Source organism: Arachis hypogaea, chromosome 9 (genome assembly GCF_003086295.3).
Source record: "Arachis hypogaea cultivar Tifrunner chromosome 9, arahy.Tifrunner.gnm2.J5K5, whole genome shotgun sequence".
In the NCBI taxonomy this organism is placed as follows: Eukaryota; Viridiplantae; Streptophyta; class Magnoliopsida; order Fabales; family Fabaceae; genus Arachis; species Arachis hypogaea.
Window position 1 is genome coordinate 113,598,487 of NC_092044.1, and position 21,273 is coordinate 113,619,759.

A 21,273-nucleotide genomic window follows, 5' to 3' on the forward strand; every position below is an offset into this window, starting at 1 on the left:
TAGTATTTAATTTGAAGCCGAGATAAAAATTTATATTCAAAGCACTCTCTATCTTCATGCATAATTTCAATTTAAAAATATTTTATTTTTTAATTTTATATTTAATTTTTTTAATTATCTTAATTTTATTATTTTTTTAAAATTATTAATTTATATTTTTATTATATCCCTTACTATATCAAACACTATTCTTTCTCTTGCTATTATTTTCTATACACATACCTGTATGTCATTGTCTCATCACCGTTATTATTATTATATTACCTTGTTCTCCTTTTTCATTTTTTCTTTCTCCTTCCATATTCTCTTCACCCGATCGTCCGTAATTAATTATCACCCAGTATTATTATCACAAATTTTAATCTTGTCTATCACTTTGATTTATAACCATCTATTCCGTTAACTTTTATGAGTTGTTGAAGTTTCGCTAAAAAAAGTAAGACATAAAGCATTTAATTTTATATTTAATTTTTAATTTTTTTTTAATTTTTTAAATATTTTACTTTTATTTTTTAATTTTATATTTAATTTTTTAAATATTTTTAATTTCATTATTTTTCTAAATTATTAATTTATAATTTTTATTATATCCCCTTACTATATCAAATACTATTCTTTCTCTTATTATTATTCTCTATACATATACCTATCATTGTCTAATCGCTATTATTATATTACTTTGTTCTTTCTTGTTTTTTTCTTCTCCTTCTACCTTCTCTTCACCCCACCGTAATTCACCCCACCGTAATTAATTATCACTATTTATATGTTACATTTTTTATATGTTAATCAAATAACTAGTGCCATATGCCAAACAAATGATATTATAGAAGTCAAAATAAATTATATTTTTGTAATATAATTCATTTATTTTAGTTTAATTTAAAAATAAATATTCATGTACTCAAATTTTAAATATAATACTCTGTATAATTAATAATTAAAAATTAAAAAAATAATATTATCCCATATGAAGTACTTTTAAAAATAAAAAAAATGAATTTAACAAAATATTAGACTTTTTCAATTCATCATTGATAGGTACAGACATATTTAAAAAAAAAAGAATACATATAATATGAAAAAAATAGTTCATCCTTGGTAAGAGAAAAAGATAGAACACTGTCTTTTATACGTGAAATATTGGAAACAAATTAAAAAAAAAGTAAAAGAACCATAAAAATATTAATTGGGTAAGTAAATTAAAGAGAAAAAAATATAGTTAGAAGTTATACATGAAGGTAGTAATTGCAATAAAACTAAATAAAATTTGTAACGATGGATGTGATGAAATCCATAGCGTTGAAGGTAAAAAAAAATTAATGGTAGTAAGAGAAATATAACAAAGTGTATTAGGAGGTAAAAAAAAGAATCAGTAAAATAGATGAAATTATAAAAAAATAAAAAAGATATATTTTTTATGATTATAAAAAAAATTCTAATAGAATAATTAGAATGAGACTAAACTATTGGACAGACCATCAGAGTACAGTACTCACAAATATACTTAAAATAACACTATACAAACAAAGACCAATATAAAATTAAACAAAACATAATTTAAATGAATACCTCCGAATATAATAAGATCTATACAAAAAACTATTTATTATCACTGGTTAAACACTTGTTGGCTTCTAATTTTTTTTCATTTCATATATGACCACGAAAATAAATCTTTTGACATAGTCTTTACCTAGTTTAAGATGTCACAAAAATTTATTTAAATAATTATGCGGTATAGAGAAGAGTTCATAAGAAAAAGGAGAATCAGAACAAAATAAAAAAAAATAAAAAAGAGAGAGATTGTATGAGTAAAGAATTGAATAGAAGTTACGCGTGACTTTTTGTAACTGTAGTGAAATATGTTAATGAAATAAGTAACGATAAAATATTTTTGAATTATGTTAGTAGGGTTAAAATAGAAAAAAAATTGGACACCAAACCTCCATGTTTGGCATTATATATTGTTATAGATTTATCACAGAAGAAGAAGCGAAAGGATGTGTGGTTCTGATGGAAAATGGTCAAGAATAGAAGGAGAAATTGGAAATAATGGAACCAGATCCATATAAAAAGACTTGAACTTTGAGAGGTTGTATAAGGCAGGGAAGTGTTGAGCAATAGAAGAGTGAGAAAAAAAAGAGAAGTTCTAACGCCTAAACTGAAACTACAAATCACTTTTCTTCTTTGTGACATGAAGGGTTAGGAGAATGCAAGCCTTTTCATGCTGTTAAAGTTGTTACTGCTGCTGTTCTTGTCCATGGTGGAGATCAATAAGAAGAAGAAGCAATGAAGAAACATGCATAACAACATAACCAATGTGACTTAGTTCTTCTTCAATCTAGATTCAGAGTGAGAGATATGAAGGTGTGTGAAACTATGTAGAAATTCAGTGAGGATAAAGTTAGAAAATTAAAAAAAAAATGAATAAGGGCTATTAGCTTATACAATGTCACTTAATATAGTGTTAGCCTAGATATTTATACTAGAGTTAGTTAGAACTGTTAACTGACTATAATTACTAATTAACTAGAGTTAGATTTTAGTTAGCACTTGTATATATCTTCAACTAGGAGGTAGTTAACATTTTTGTGATTCTCCTTATTTCTTCAATAAGAAATCTCATATTTTCATATACTCTTTCTCTTTGTTTCTCTTCTCTCGCACCCATCATCAACCTGCAACCTCTTCACGGCTTTGGATTTTATCATGATACGGTGAGCGTAGATATTGCAATCGCGACGAGAATCTGAGTTGAGCTAAGAGAAAGAAGGAGATTGTTACTAAAGGTTCTCGATTCGGCCCATCTATGGCGAATGAGGAACATCTAGAGAGTCCAGGCTCAAATATGGAGGATGAATTCTCTCCAAATGACATTCTCGTAACTTCACAAAACTCCTTAATCGACTCAACAATTTCTAGAATTCTCATAGCAAAATGAATGGCTCTGCATCTCCGAACGGTGCAAACTCTTGCAATCCCTCAACCAATTCGACCTTGGATCTGCACAACCCCTATTATTTTCATCCAGGTGAGAATCTTAGAATTTCGATAGTGAATGTGACTTTAACTAGTTTGAATTATCATTCTTGGTCAAGAAATAAGAGACTTGTGTTAAAATCAAAGAACAAGTTACAGTTTATTGATGGAACCCTAATGAAACCTGAAGAAATTGATCCTAATTTTTTAGCTTGAAAAAAATGTAATACTTATGTATTAGCTTGGCTGAATCTATCCCTGAGTAGTGAAATCTCTCAGAGCAATATTTGGAACGAAAATGCATAAGACATGTGGAATGATCTCAAACACAAATATCATCAGGGAGACCTGTTTTGAATTGCCGATCTTGAGGAAGAAATGTACACAGGTAAACAGAAAGACCTCAGTATAACTACCTATTTCACTAAACTGGAAACCATTTAGGAGGAATCAAAAACTTTTTTACCTATTCCGAGTTGCCTCTATGGTGTAGAATGCACATGTAGTTTAAGAGTGATGAGAAAATACAGAAAGTAGCGACAATTAGTGAGATTGCTGAGAGGTTTGAATGAAGAGTATGGTACTGTCAGGTCTCAAATCATGCTCATGAAGCCTTTACCTGATGTGAATGCAGCCTTTAGCATGTTAACTCAACAAGAGAGGTAGTTCCACTCCTTAAATAATGGAGAACCGAGGACTTTCATAAGATCTTCTGATCTGATTGAAAATGAGAAGCAATTTCAGCATCAAAATACAAATGGTTGTAGGAGCAGAGGTTGTTCTACCCGAGGAAAGGGTGGTAGAAGAGGTAGAGGGCCTCCCAAACTATGTTCTTTCTATCACAAGACGGGGCACTTGGTAGACACGTGCTATAAAAAATATGGACCATCTCCACACATGAGACAACCGCAAAAGGCCATCAACTATGCAGCAACCTCACTTGGCGCGAAAATTGATGAGTCAAGTAAAGCATCAGTACAGCTTTCAAATAAAAAAGGGGACTGCAAGACATCCACGATTTTCTTATCTCAAGAACAAAAAGACACTTTAATTGCTTTTCTCCAATAGAATAATTCTTCACAGCCTGATCATGTCATCAACCAAATCACAATACAGTCAGGTATACCAAGCTATATTTTATCCACGAGTGCATATATATCTCAAATTTTGTTTACAATGTCTTTTTCTGCACATACCTGGGTCGTGGATAGTGGTGCCACTGATCATGTCACCTTCTCTTTAGCCAATTTTCATAGCTATCATATTATAAAACCAATTTTAGTGAAACTTCAAAATGGTCACCAAACAATAACTCACATTGCTGGAACTACAATATTTTCAAACAATTTGTATCTCATTGATGTGTTATACATACCATGTTTTACTTTCAATTTATTATCAGTTTCTAAAGCTGCTAAATAGTTAAGTTGTTATTTTTTCATCTCTGACACTACTTGTAAGATACAGGACATAAATACTTGGAAGATGATTGGGTATGCTAGTGTAGCTGGCAGTCTTTATACATTGATAATCACACCACTAAATTCACAGGTGGCACATAAAACTACACTCACATTTCACATTACTCACATCTCACAATACAGATGCATAATCTCATATGGCACACAACGTAGTGTAGAAAATAGTACAAAATATGACATTTCAAGCTTGGACATATACCTGCAGATATGATGCTTGTAATAAAAAGGAAATATCCTCTCTTTGATAACATAGATTGTATGAAATCTTATGATTTCTATCATTATGCCAAACAAAAGAAACTTCTTTTTGTACAAAGTGTCACAGAATCTAATGAAATTTTTGACTTAGTACATGTTGATGTTTGAGGTCCTTATCCTACTCCCTCAATTGATGGACAAAAATATTTTTTAACTGTGATTGATGACAAGAGTCATTTCAGCTGACTCTATTTTATGAAAATAAAATCCGAAGTTTAGTTGTTGATTAACGAATTTGTAGCATATATTCAAAAATATTTTGAAAAAAACTATAAAATGCTTTAGATCGGACAATGGATATGAATTTCAATTACACAATTTTTTGCTGAAAAAGGTATTATGCACCAAACATCATGTTTAAAAATATCCCAACAAAATGGGGTGGTGGAACGAAAGCATTAACACTTATTAAGCATGGCTAGAGCAGTAACTTTTCATTCTTCAATTCCTAAATGTTACTGGACTTGTGCAGTTGGGCATGTTGCCTACTTCATCAATCGATTATCAAATTCAATTTTAAAAAAGATAAATCCCTTATAAAATGTTGTTTTCCAAAATTCCCAATTTTATGAAATTAAAGACTTTCGGCTACTTAGCTTATGCTTGCACTCTCACAGCCCATAGAAAAAAAAAATTGATAAACATGTAAAAAAATACATTTTTTAGGACATAGACACAATGTAAAAAGTTTTATCCTAATTGACATAAACACAAAAGAAATACCCCTCTCTAGACATGTTCAGTTATAGGAGGAAGTATTTTCCTATCAACACAAGGCTTTAATCAATTTTGACCAGCTATTAGTTCTTGATAACTCTCACAAAAATCAAGCATCCCTACCTCAGATCATTGATCTTCTTAGATTTGAGTCGCTTGACACACTCCATGAACATATTTCACCTAGCATACACCATGCATCTATTCTTGATGAAACTCCAACTCTTATGGAGTCTGGCACCTTTTCCATCATTCCACATGCATCTTCTGACATTGCACATCATTCAGATTTTGCCATTACCTCTGATAGTGAGGCTACAGCCGCTCCCAGTGGTTTTGCATCTTTTTCACCTCCTACCCCTCTAGTCCGAAAATCCAGCCGGACTAAGAAACCATTTACATACTTACATGATTATCATTGTCCTACGATTTTGTTTACAGTAGAATCATCAACTTCAAATAAGTACCCTTTTCAAAATTTGTCTCATACAACCATTTCTCTCTAAAATTTAAAGCCTTTTTCCTAGTTATTGCTGCCATTTCGAAACCAAAATCTTATGCTGAAGCTATGGGATTGAAGTGTTGGAAGGATGTTATTGATGCTGAGCTTTGTGCTCTTGAAAATAATCAAACGTCGATAATTATTCGTCTACCACCTGGAAAGAATGTTGTGGGTTCCAAACGGAGTTTCAAAGTGAATTTTAATGCGAATGGCACTGTATAAAGACACAAGGCAAGGTTGGTAGCTAAGGGCTTCACCCAACAAGCGGGTTTTGACTACTTTGACACTTTTAGTCCAGTAGTCAAAAGTACCTTACCAAAAGTACACTACTTTTCCTTGTATCAAAAGTACACCACTAATATATATCTTGGAGGAATTCAATTTATTAGAGTTGAAACCAGCATAAAAAACTTATGGGGACCGTTCCATGATACTTTGGTCTATAGAAGGCTCATTGGTAAGCTTCAATACCTTACCAACACCAAACTGGGCATTACTTTTATAGTTGGTAAACTTAGCCAATATCAGAATTCTCCGACTGTTGAACACCACAAAGCAGCTCTATGAATACTCTGTTACTTGAAGAATGCTCCAGCCACTGGGTTGTTCTTCCCTCTCACCACCGATTTGAAGCTCACGGGGTTTGCTGATGCTGATTGGTTGATGATGCGTGATCATCTTTCTTATCTTTTCATAGTGAATTTGCATCTAATTTGTTGAGTTTAATTAAGAATTAAATATATTTTAACCACTATGGATGCTATTTTGAGTTTTGTGCAATTTTATTTATTTTAGGTAGCATTCGGTTAGATTTGATGGAGTTTTCTACAGCACAAGAATCAAAGGAGATGGCTGCGAGGAGCGACGCGCACGCGTGCCTGATGCGTGCGCGTGATCTGGAAGTATACATGGCGACGCGTATGCGTGACTGATGCGTACGCGTGACTGACGCGTATGCGTGATTTGAAGATTTGCTCAGCGACGCGTTCGTGTGACCGACGCGTCTGTGTGACTTGCGAAGAAGACCAGCGACGCGTACGCGTGACTGACGCATACGCGTGACGTGCGCGAGCTACAGAATTTACAGAAATCGTTGACGTGGATTTTGGGCCGCCTTTCGAACCAGTTTCCAGCCTAGAAAACACAGATTAGAAGCTGCAGAATGGACAAATCAAGTGGTCCCCACCCATCAACGGAAGACTTGTTAATTAATTCGAATTTAAATTCAAATATAATTTTTAGGAAAAGATATTAATTTTAAATATTAGATTTTAAATTAATTAGGATTAGTTATAAAAAGGGGATACTTCTCTTCTATTAGGTAGATTACATTAGGGGGATTCCATTAGGGAATTCTATACAAATTTACATCTCACATTCCATGAGCAACTAATCCTCTATTGTTAAGGTTAGGAGCTCTGTCTATTTGTATGGATTGATTTTATTGCTTTTTCTATTTTAATTTATGCATGGATTTATAATTTAAGAATTGTTTTCGCTCTTTATTCTATGAATTTGGGTGGAACGGAAGTATGACCCTCTTTCTAATTGAGTTCTTGTAAAACTTGGAAAAGCTCTTTACTTGAACAACAGCTTGAAAACATATTCTCAATTTTAATTATTTGGATTTAACAGGATACGTGACATATAATCCTCTTATTTTTGGGTAATTAGAATTTTTGTGGCATATAAACTGAAATTTGAACTTCACCCTCTAATTGGAATTAATTGACCAAGGAATTGGCAGTTGATGAATTTTAGAGAAGACTAGGAAGGTCTAAGGAATTAAGGTCTAGTCATAAATAGTTTGCCATAAATTAAATTATACATAATTAAAATAGTTAGTAAGAAAAGTTAATCCAGAAAAATAGATAACTCTGAAACCTTAACTATTTTATCTAATATTTTATTTCCAACTTATTTACTGTGTGCCTGTCTTATTTTCAACATAAACCTTTTAAACATCTCAAAACCATTTTCTGTTTGCCTAACTAAGCCAATCACTCAATCATTGTTGCTTAGTCCATCAATTCTCGTGGGATCGACCTTTACTCACGTAAGATATTATTTGGTACGACCCGGTGCACTTGCCGGTTAGTTAGTGTGGTTTGTAAAATTTCGCACCAAGTTTTTGGCGCTGTTACCGGAGATTGATTGTGATTAACAACTATTAGTTGTTTGATTGTTTAGATTAGGCGTTTTAATTTTAGTTTTATTTAAAAAAATTGTTTTATTATTTTTCGAAAAAAAAAGAAAAAAATTTTTTTCCTTGTTTCGCGTTAGCAAACCCCTCCCCTGTTTCGTTTTCTTTAATTTTTTTCTCTTTTTTCTTTTATTATTTAAAAAAATAAAAAAATAAAAAAATAATTTTTGAAAAAAAAAGAAAAAAATTCGAAATTTTTTTTAATAGCACCAATATTTTTCTTAATTTCTGAAATTAAGTTTGGTGTTTCCTAGTTAGTTTTATTTTAATCCTTAGAATTCTGTTCTTTCTTCTTTGCTTTCCTGTTTATCACATGGTGCATTTAATCTTTTTTGGTGTTTTGTGCTAAGGAAAAATAATGGAGAGAGATCACATGGGTTACTACTCACACCCGAGTAGTGATTCATATTATAGTGGATGGATGAACTATCCAAATTTTGGTTAGCAAAGTCAAAACCAAAGAAACTTCAATGCTCCATGTTCCAACTATCAAGAGCCACCACCTCCACATTCATATCAAGAGCCACCACCTCCATATTTATATCAAGAACCACCATCTCAATTTTTATATCAAGAACCGTCATCTTTCTACCCATATCAAGAGCCACAATCTCATTATTCATCTCAAATACCATCAGATTTTAAGCTCCTCATGAAAGAATTCCTACATGATATAAAGACAAGTATAAAAAATGTAGAGAATTATGTGCAGACGATGATCAAGAACCAGGAAGGGGAACAAGCAAATTCCTTCCCAAGAGATACAATGCAAGATCCTATGAAAGAAAGTGAGGAAACCAATCAAAGGAGTTTATACTCCAGTGAATTAGAAAACTTTCCACCCTCACATATGGAAGAAGAGGAAGATGCACAACCTCCCATGCCCTTGGTAAGCAATGAAGAAGAGATTGAATTAGAAGAAAGCTACCAAGAGGAAGAGGTTGAAATTGAGGAAGCTTGCAAAGAGGTAGAAGAATTCAAAGAAGAGCACAAGGGAGTGGAGCTTGCAAGACCTCTTCCAAAGCCATCACCATCCAATACAACATTTAAGTGGGTAAAATTTCTATCCTTAACCTTTGCTTTCCCACTTGAATATGGGCTACTAGAGACGGATGATCAACTTAGAGCTCTTTGTGGCATTAAGAGTAAGAGAAAGATGGTTAATGGCAAGAGATGTCAAGCAAGGTTCAATATGGTTGCATGCTCCAAATTGAAGTGCAAGGATTGGTGTAGAGCAAATTTGAATGGGTCTAGAAGGTTGTTTAGATGTCTCTGTGAGAATTCAGATTGCTTGCCATCCGGTGGGAACAACGGTGATACACAAGAAGACGGGTGTAAAAGTAAGGTTTGGGACCCTGGGATTCATTCCCACAATCAACACTCTTGGGGCCTTGTCACTTACTTCAACTTGCTCAAAGGCATTAGACACCTAGTTTGGGATCCTGGTAGCCATTGGAATTACAAACATTGGTGGAGATTCCTGGATCAGTACAAGCACAAGTCACCATGACAAGGAGCTCACCACATGTCCAACTTAAGGACTTTAACTAAAAGTGCTTGGTGGGAGACAACCCACCGTGGTATGATCGTTTCTTTTCATTCTTAGTTGTTTTTCGTAGTAATAGTTTTCTTACTTATTTGATTTTTATTGAGTTCTTACTAATTTTCTGATCACGCAGCTATTTTAGAACAGGAACCGAAAAAAAAAGAGAAGAAGAGCACATGACGCGCAAGCGTCGCTGACGCGTACGCGTCATATGCATGTGCGTGAAAAATAAATATGAACAAAGAGTTGCGCGGGAGTGGCGCCAGAATAATGCCTTTTGCACAAACAAGTCCACGCGTACGCGTACCCCACGCGTGCGCGTCATTGGTGATTTTGGCACTCCACGCGTGCGCGTCACTGACGCGAACGCGTGACCTGGAAAAACGGCGTAAATATGTGTTTGGGCAGAGACTTATGCTGGTTTGGGGCTGGAAGTGTGCTAGACGTACAAAATTGACCACACGAACGCGTCCCTGACGCGTGCGCATCATTTGACCAAACGGCCATCCACGCGTGCGCACACATGACGTGTACGCGTCGTATGCCAATATTGGATCCCTAGCCACGCGAACAGAGAGTTGTGCGTGTGCACGGCTGGTTTCGCGCGAATCGCACAAAACCCAGGGCACGCGTATGCGTGTTTGATGCTTACGCGTCCTTAAAAAAATTTCGCGACCCTCGCGTACGCGTCGCCTGCGCCGCACAGTTATACTAGTTCGCCGCCCAGTTTTAATTTTCTTTCTCTCCCTCCCAATCCTAATTCTCTCTTATTCCTTTATCCTTTTATTCTTCTTTCATCTCATTATTTGTTTTTGTTATCAGATTTTCTTTGCTTGAGGACAAGCAAACATTTAAGTTTGGTGTTGACGCTTCGCTTAAAGCTTTTCTGTTTATTCCTATAGCACCAAAAGGGAGGCGAATCATCTTCACAGAGGAGCACAACCTGAAGAATAAAGCGATCGCTAGGATAACTAAGGTGGTTGAGTTTCTTTCATATTTTTTATTCCTCCCCTCTTTTTCTATGTTATGTTCTGGTTTTTCTGCAATTTTGCGTTGTTTGTTGCATGATTCTTTATTAGTGAGAATCCTAGGTCTAGTTTAGTTTTCCCTTAAGTGTTTTAATTCTGAAAGATGTCTCATGTATTGCCCACTGAGCTTGAAATAAAAAAAAATTAAAAGTGATATATTGCATGGAAAATTGAGTTAAGTGTAAGAGTAGTCTTATTTACTTAAATATGGTGATATTTTATGTGATTTCTGAATGCATGATATGAACAGTGCATATTTGAATTTGAATCAAGGGATGTTGATGTATAAGAAACATGAATTTAGAGAATTATTATGACTTCTCTAAAATAAAGAAAATTTTAATCTTTGAAGCAAAAGAAACAGCAAAAAAAATAAAAAATAAATAAGTAAATAAATAATAAAAGCAAGGTCCAAGGATCTGAGCATCAATGACTAGGGACGTCAGACATGATTAAAATTTCAAAGAGTTGTTTCTCTAGTTATATGCTTGTGGTGTGATTGTGTCAAGTAATCCTTGAGACAGAACACTTAGAGTCGAGACCAAGTGCGTTTAACAGAGTATACCAAAGGCTTTGGGCACCACTGTCTGGGAGTAACTAAAAGAAAAATCAGGACTCAAATAGTCCCCCAGTTAAGTACTTGTGGTGTTTCTGTGTCAAGTAATCCTTGAGACAAAACATTTAAAGTCACGGTTAGACTCAAGGTGCAAAGTACCAAAGAAAATAAATAAATAAATAAATAAATAAATTAAAGTCAATTTTGCTGTGTTCAAGGATTAAACTGAAATGTAAAGATCAGAGAATTCATAATATTATCCGGATTCTAATTCCGAATGACAATGACATCCTTCTGATTCAAAGGAGAGTGAGATGCCAAAACTATTCAGAATTGCAATTGTAAACCCCACTATAAGAAGAGACATGGGCTTAAACGAACTCTCATTCTCATGCAAATTCACATTCTAAGCTTATATTAGTTTTGGTTGCTTGAGGACAAGCAACAATTTAAGTTTGGTGTTGTGATGCGTGAGCATCTTTCCTATCTTTTCCTAGTTAATTTGCATCTAATTTGTTGAGTTTAATTAAGAATTAAATATATTTTAGCCACTATGGATGCTATTTTGAGTTTTGTGCAATTTTATTTATTTTAGGTAGCATTCGGCTGGATTTGATTGAGTTTTCTACAGCACAAGAATCAAAGGAGATGGCTGCGAGGAGCGACGTGCTTGACGCGTGCGCGTGATCTGAAAGTATACATGGTGACGTGTACGCGTGACTGACGCGTACGCGTGATTTGAAGATTTGCTCAGCGACGCGTTCGCGTGACCGACGCGTCTGCGTGACTTGTGAAGAAGACCAGCAATGCGTACGCGTGACTGACGCGTACGCGTGATGTGCGCGATCTGCAGAATTTACAGAAATCGCTGACGTGGATTTTGGGCCGCCTTTTTGAACCAATTTTCAGCCCAGAAAACACAGATTAGAAGTTGCAGAATGGACAAATCAAGTGGTCTCCACCCATCAGCGGAAGACTTATTAATTAATTCGAATTTAAATTCAAATATGATTTTTAGGAAAAGATATTAATTTTAAATATTAGATTTTAAATTAATTAGGATTAGTTATAAAAAGGGGATACTTCTCTTCTATTAGGTAGATTACATTAGGGGGATTCCATTAGGGAATTCTATACAAATTTACATCTCACATTCCATGAGCAACTAATCCTCTATTGTTAAGGTTAGGAGCTCTGTCTATTTGTATGAATTGATTTTATTGCCTTTTCTATTTTAATTTATGCATGGATTTATAATTTAAGAATTGTTTTCGCTCTTTATTTTCTGAATTTGGGTGGAACGGAAGTATGACCATCTTTCTAATTAATTTCTTGTAAAACTTGGAAAAGCTCTTTACTTGAACAACAGCTTGAAAACATATTCTCCTAAATTTTAATTATTTGAATTTAACAGGATACGTGACATATAATCCTCTTATTTTTGGGTAATTAGAATTTTTGTGGCATATAAACTGGAATTTGAACTTCACCCTCTAATTGGAATTAATTGACCAAGGAATTGGCAGTTGATGAATTTTAGAGGAGACTAGGAAGGTCTAAGGAATTAGGGTCTAGTCATAAATAGTTTGCCATAAATTAAATTCTACATAATTAAAATAGTTAGTAAGAAAAGTTAATTCAGAAAAATAGATAACTCTGAAACCTTAACTGTTTTCTCTAATATTTTATTCCCAACTTATTTACTATGTGCTTGTCTTATTTTCAACTTAAACCTTTTAAACATCTCAAAACCATTTTCTGTTTGTCTAACTAAGCCAATCACTCAATAATTGTTGCTTAGTCCATCAATCCTCGTGGGATCGACCCTTACTCACGTAAGGTATTACTTGGTACGACCCGGTGCACTTGCCAGTTAGTTAGCGTGGTTTGTAAAATTCCGCACCAGTCGACATGTCTCGACACTAGGCGGTCTGCTTTGGGATATTATTTTTTTTCTTGGCACTACTTTGGTATCTTGGAAGAGCAGCAAGCAACAGACAGTATCTCAGTCGTTCTCTAAGGCTGAGTACCGTGCTTTGATGAACGCCACCTGTGAAGAGCTGTGGCTCCTTCGACTGCTGGAGGTGCTTGGAGTCTCTTTCAAAGACCCTTTTATTTTTTACAGTGATAGCCAATCTGCTCTACATATGCCTGTCAATCCTGTCCTACATAAGCGTACAAAGCATATTGAAGCGGATTGTCATATCGTTCAAGATAAAGCTCATGAGGGTGTTCTTAAGCTATTGCCAGTAACTTCAACCAACCAAACAATCGACCTTCTCACTAAGATTCTGGCACTAGGACCTTTTAATTCATGTTTCTCCAAACTAGGATTGTTAGATATTCACACTACTAATTTGAGGGGGAATGTTAGCTGATATAATATCAGTTAATATAGTATTAGCCTAGATATTTATACCAAATTTAGTTAGAACTGTTAACTGACCATAATTATCAATTAACTAGAGTTAGCTTTTAGCTAGCATTTAATTTGTATATATCTTCAGTTAAGAAGTAGTTAATATTTTTATAATTCTCCTTATTTTTTCAGTAAAAAATCTCACATTTTTATATGCTCTTGCTTTCTTTCTTTCTGCTTCTTTTCTCTTGCACCCATTGTCAATTTGCAAGTCTACAACCTCTTTACAGCTCTGGATTTTATTAAGGGCATTTGATAAGAAAAAAAATATTATTAAAATATTAGTTTTTTTGTCCCAAAAAGTTTTAATTCTCTATATTCCTGTGTTTTTATTTTTTTGAAAGTTAATTTTGTGTCATGAATTAAAATTTATGAAACATAATATTAAATCTCAATATTCCAATCCCGATTATAGTATCTCTAAACAAGCACAACTTAAATGCACTACAAACATTAAGATGCTCGTTATTAAAACTCTAAGGCTATGTTTGGTTGGAAGAAAAGAAATAAAGAAAAAGAAAATAGAAAGGAACGGAAAGAAATTGAGTGGATTTTTATTTTTCTAAGATGTGTTTGGATAGAAGAAAAATAAGAAGGAAAAAATGTTATAAAAAGATATTTTTACCCTTATATTATAAAATATATTGAAAAAAAAACAAAGAGAGAATATTAGAAGTAGAGAGAGAGAATTAGTTTTCTCTCCATTTTCTTTCCATTTTTCTACCAATTTTTTTCATCTCTTTTCCTTTCTCTCTCATTTTTCTACTCAACCAAACAATAAAAAATAATAATTTTTTTCTATTTTCTTTTTTTTTCTTTTCTTTCTTTTTATTTTTCTTTTAAACAAACATAGCCTAAGAGAATTGCACATGACTACATATATTATATTCAGGCATTTAAAAATATATTAAACAAGTTTTAAATAATTCAATAATTTAAGTATTAAGATTATGGTAATTTTGAATAAAAATATTGTAAGTATTCTCTTCTTACTTTTATTATTATTATTGTTATTGTTTGAGTAGTTTAACTCAAACCTTAAAAATGAATTAATATGAAAGTGTTGTTTAAGAGTCAAGACACTACAAAAATTTGTTCAATTTTAATTTTAAACTATGAATTTTGTTAGGAAGTCAATGGAATATTTGTACAATGTATATAATAGGCTATTTATTTGGCTCAATATGAGTTGAAAAATGAACATCCAAAAATAAAATACTACTAATTTCTCAAACATAATCCACCAATATTATCTAAAATAACTATCCGAGTACTAGAAATAATAAACATCTGATATCCTATTTAATCGAACATCCCTAAACTCCTATCATACGCATTGTACAAATATTTCATTGGCTCCTATACTTTCTCTTGAACTAGACCAGGTAGGACTCTTATAACAATTACAATACGAGAGTAGCATGGCCTAGATGTAAATTAATTGAACTTGCAAGCATACGACATACGAGTAGGTGGTCAAGCATAATTCTCACTCGTTTTTTTTTCCCCGACTTATCATTTTGACCAAAGTTGCAACAATAATGCATTTTGACGTAACTATTAAGCGGGTTAGGTCTTTTCAAGTTCAACAACCTTAGTAGCTGAATGCTGATGAACCTTTAATTTCTTTTTCTGGTAGTCCGTTCCGAAAATATATATATACAAATTCAATTCGCAGCTTCCAGAAGAATATAACTAAATGTACTCATTCATTAACATTATTACACGTCATCTTAGCTGCATTATATATTCACCAATATTGTATTTATCAATTTAATTAACAATGTAGCATACAACAAGGTAAGGCAAGAATGATCATCATATTAATGATGGAGCACCTTACTGGGCTCTCTTTAAGAATAATATATATAATTTTGATTGGCTGAAAATGACTTGAGGACACGGTCTGCCATGCTTGTTATTAAAGGGTTTAGTAGCCACAGCCAATGCCTGAGAGAAAAGTTGCATTGTGTATATATGCATGATTGATTGCTCAGTAGACATACGATAATGTTGTCCACACCACTATATATGCTCTTACATTACAATGCTGACAAAATAAAATTTTTAAAAAAGAGTGTATGTAATCTAAATATATATAAATAGTATTAAACCCTAATTGAAGTAAACCATATTGAATTGAATTTAATTTCAAAATTCAACAACCAAATCCAACATGCACAAGAAAAGCCAACTGGCGTTGCACCCAGAAATTCGCCATAAAATTAAATGATCTGCTGCTATACCCACATGCATATTAAAATCACATGAATGATCAGAGAGAGTATGTGTCATTTCCTTTCGAGTTGTAAACAACCATTCTGAATGATGATTTGATAAGTTATTTTTATATTTCCATTAATTCCTGCATATAGCAAACCCTACAGCTCCCAGCACGTTGGGTCGGTAGTCGGTACACTGCGCAGCTACTTATTATTATTAATTTATTATGTACAGTCAAACATTGGCTTTAATCATGTTCCCTTATGAGTTATGAGTTATGACCTCATAATACTTGTTGTGGAGTTGGTGACACTGGTAGAGGTATAACTCGCTCCTATTAATGCTGGAATGATCTTCTGTTTCTTTTTCAGAATAGTAAGATAAACAGTCATAAAGGACACTCAAAATCTTATGTCAATATGAAAAGTGTATATTAAAATACTAAAAAATACTATGTGAACGTCAAAAATCAATCAAAAAAAAAATATATATATATATATATATTAATTTATTTTTAATATATATTTTATATTTTTAATGTGTATTTTATATTGAAAACTAATTTTAATGGTTAATTTTGATGAACACATGTTACTTTAATTTATTTGTATTATGCATTTTTGATGATTTTATTTAGATTTAATTAGGCACTTATATATATTTTTTTAATTGAATTCCTATAATACTTTTAATTTTATAATTTAGTTTTTCTTAATATAAAAAATACTAGATTTAATTAAATATTTTTCTATAAATAAAAGACATTCACAATTAAGAATCTAATTAAATTTTTGACTACATATTTTTTAAAAGAACTATTTTATTAATTTTTTAAATAATTTTTACATAAAAAAATTTAATTACAAAATTAAAAATAATGTAAAAACTCAATTAAAAAAAATCTAATTATAAATTTAGTAAAATTATAAAATTAAACCTTTAATTTATTGTCTATTATCACTTTCATTTCATATTATTACTGTCATATACTCTACCTAAACGATAAACCATTGGTTGCGGTCATTTTCCTTATTCATGAATCAGATATATTTTCAAATTCTAGCTTTGATTTTGAGGCATCCATATATAATGATTCACCTAAGAGTCATTTTCTACCCAAAAATTAATTAAACACAAACTTGTTTTACCATCCCACGTAAAACAATACTTTTAATATTATCTACATTATTGTTGATCATTCATAATGGAGACATATAAGTTGGTGAAATCAAGCTTAAATTTCCATGAAGGAAAGTACATCTTGCATTGGATCAATATCTTACCAAAGTTGATTACTTCACTCTTCTTAATAATTACGATCACAACCTACTTACTTCTAATAATAAGAGGACATAGGAGCCTAGTTTAGTAGCTAGTAGGGTTGCAAGTTCTAAGGAAATTAAATTGATAAAGATGGAAAGCCGTAATGATGGAAGCTAATTTGTCTCTCAATATAATGATGAAGAGATGCAATACAAAATTTGGAGGCTACTAATGAGTGATGAAACTGGGCCACGCACACTATGATATACATACAAATTAACATGATAACATAGAAGCGGAAGAATATATTTAATTACCTCGTGCTACATACAACTCATAGTTTTCTTGATCAAACAAATCATGAAATTAACATTAGAAGTGATCCTACCTACCCATATTTATTTGGGATGGTGGATCTGATGATCATATATATGCAGAGTAGAGCAGGCAGATCCACTCCCTATGGATTTTAACCAAACACATCGATTTGTTCCTTGGAATTCAAAGAAATTAAAAAGTAATTAATGTGTATCACCAGATTGGGAACTATACTTTAGAAAATAATGAAACTTAAAAAAAAAAAAAGAAACAAGATAGTATAGCAGATGAATAATGCCTTTAGAAAGCATTAGGATATGGCAGCTAATTTTTGGGTAGCAATTGGCATCCATAAATGTTGGACGCGAACGAAAGAGAATAACGATCAATAAGATATTAGATATATAATTAAAGGAAAATGCTATGTGTCCTTTAAAATTCAGCCTTTATTCAGTCTTTAAATTTAAATAATATTATTTAAATAAATTTTAGTTAAAAGACATTCCTAATTTGTAGCTAAACATGTTGGTAATTAAAATTAATTTAAATTTCAAATACTAGAATTTCTCTAACTTTCTACCTACTTCATAAAATAGTTATTTTATTAGTTTTTTATTTATTTGCACGTCCCCCTCCCCTCTCTCGTGTACGTTCTTTTTTTTTCTTCTCTCTCACTGTTCTTTACAAAAATTTTCATAGAAGAGTATTATTTCTCTACAGGTAAATTTATTATTTCATATTTAACATTTTATTATTATTATTATTATTGTTATTAGATGAGTCGTGCTATTTTGTTTCTATTTCGAGTGACTTACATACTAACTCAAAACTCATTCATCATTATTTTAATAAGATTATATCAACATTTGAATTAAATAATAAATAATCAGTGTATATATCAATATTCTTTTCTTCTTCTTTATTTTTTTCTTTCTTTCTTTCTTTCTTTTATTTTTTTTGAATTTTTTCATTTCTTATTTGAATATTAACGCTTTTAAACTTATTAAAATGTATGTTCGTAAAAATTAATTTTTTTTCAATTGTAACACATCTAAAATTATTAAATTATACATAAAATATTTTTAAAACACATCCAAAATTATAAATCTAAAATTTAAATTTAAGCATTAAAAATAAAATTAATTTTTTATATCTTATTCGAGAAAAACTCATCTAATATTTCTCTTTTTTTAATAGTTAGATTTTTTCGTTACTTATTTTAATATTAATGCTTTTAAAAGTGTTAAAATGCTTGTTTGTAAAAATTCAATTTTGTTTTCAATTGTAACACATCTAAAATTATTAAGTGATACAAAAAATATTTCTAAAACACATCCAAAATCATAAATCAAAAATTTAAATTTAAACATTAAATATAAAATTAATTTTTTTTATATCTTATTCGATAAAATTCATCTAATATTTCTCATTTTTTTTATTATTTGTTGAATTTTATCGTTACTTATTTGAACATTAATGCTTTTAAAATTATTAAAATGTATGTTTGTAAATATTGGTTATTTTTCATTTATTACACATCTAAAATTATTGACTTATATACAAAACATGTTTGAAACACATCCAAAATTTTAAGACGGTTTAAGATTTATTTTAAAATTTTAAATTCAAAATTTTGAATTATAACTAATTTGATTTTTGGATGTGTATTTAAATTGTAATTATAATATATTAATAATTAAATATATTAAATTTGAAATAAAAATTTAAAATTTAAATTTAAATTTTAAATTTCAGTTTTATTTAGTTTGTATTTTGAATGTGTATTTAATTTTAAAAAGACACTAAATCTATTTAAAATTTTTAGATATGTTTGTTTTATTTTTTAAAAATTATTGTAATAAAAGGCTGAATATTGTACAACTTTTAAAGGATACCTAGTTGAACTGATAATTAAATTAACTTGCACACGCAGTTTTAATTAGAGATTGGATTAGTCAACCTTAGCTTGTTCATGAGTAGTTTTGTAAAGTTTTGAGAAAACCTAATAATCTTTAGTAGATTATACCAAACCAAATAGAGTTAAATCAGGAAATTAATTAATAATCTGTAGGTGTTTCTGAAAGTTTACTATTAATATGAAATAATATATTTTTAAAGTAAGTAATTGTTATAAAGAAGAATGTTGGCTGTGTATGGAAAGAATGATGACTAATAATAATTTTAATTGTGTGTTTTATTTGGTGTACAGAGCACACAGAAAAATAGATAAATTTGTGATATAAGAGAAGTTGAGTTTTATTGTGGAGTTGTGTCAGGTGTTTTTTTACTTTATGGGGGACTTCAATAAAATAATGCAAGTAAAAGAAAGGAAATGAACGAGTAAGCTACCGGTGAATGCGGAAGAGAGCTTAAGTTTTGGATACAGGATATATAGCTGATGAACTTTCCTCTTAATGATCGTAAGTTCACATGGTTAAAGGATCGACAATATAGTCACATTGATAGAGTCTTGGTCAGTGTAAATTGGATTGAAGCATTTTCAGATACTCGCCTGAGAGGTGGATCTCGAATGCTATCGGATCACTGTCCGTTGATTGTGAAATATATAAGCTAAGGGTGAGGGGAGGCCCAAAACTGTTTAGAAGTTTAGATGCATGATTCACACATGAGAGTTTTTTGAGTATGGTGAAAGAGGAATTGAAAAACTTAGGAGATGTTCAATTCACTAGCAAGTTGAAGGTGCTGACGATACCTTTAAAAAGATGGCATAAAGACAATTTCGGTGACATGAATAATATAATAAAGAAATTTGAGGATGAGATAAAAAAGATTGATGATATAATAAGTGATGACACATATGACGGTACGATGGAGGCTAGACGTAAGACCTTGGTGAGATGCTGTGAGAAATAGTATATTTGAAAGAAAATTCATTAAAAGCATATGTCTCGATCTCGGCATGCAAGGGATATGGATGAGAATACTAGATATTTTTATCAAGTAGCATTGGCTAGAATGAAGGAGGAACAACAGAATTGATGCGCTTTTTACTGCATGGGAGGTTGGTACAGAATCAGTCTAGAATAAAAGGTTGCGATTAGAGAGTTTTATAAATATTTATATCGCCAAAAATATGCTTCATTAATTAGAGTTCGAGAAGGAGTAGTGATGAAGATAGATGGTGAAGAGGTTACATTATTAGAAGTAATGCCCTCTGCTGAGAAAATTAAAGAGGCTGTTTGGGATTGTGAGTCAATTAAAACTTCAGGTAATGACGGGTATAACAGGAACTTTATTAAGAAGTGTTAGGATGAGATTGGTTATAAACTCACTGCAGTTGTATTAGAATTTTTTCAAAGTCCCAAATTACCAACGGACGTGAATATTATTTGGGTGACGCTAGCTCCAAAGTTTGTGGGTGTCAAGGAGGTCAAGAACCTTAAGCCTATTAGTATAGTTGGATGTGTGTACAAGGTGATATCGAAGGTATTGGTTAGAAGAATGAGTTTAGTGATGCCAAGATTAGTGGGAGAGACACAATACTTTTATGAAGAGACGGAAAATATACGATGAATCTCTCGTTGCATGTGAAACAGTTCGGTGGCTGAGGATGAGCAAGAAGAAAGCGACGATTATAAGTTAGATTTTCAAAAGACATATGATAGAGTCAGGTGGAACTTTATGCATATCGTGTTACAAAAGATGTAACTCTATGTCAGTTCTGATTAATGGGTCACTATCCAAACCGTTCAAGATCGAGAGAGGTCTAAGATAAGGAGATTCTCTATCTCCATTTTTGTTTGTTCTTGTAGTTGA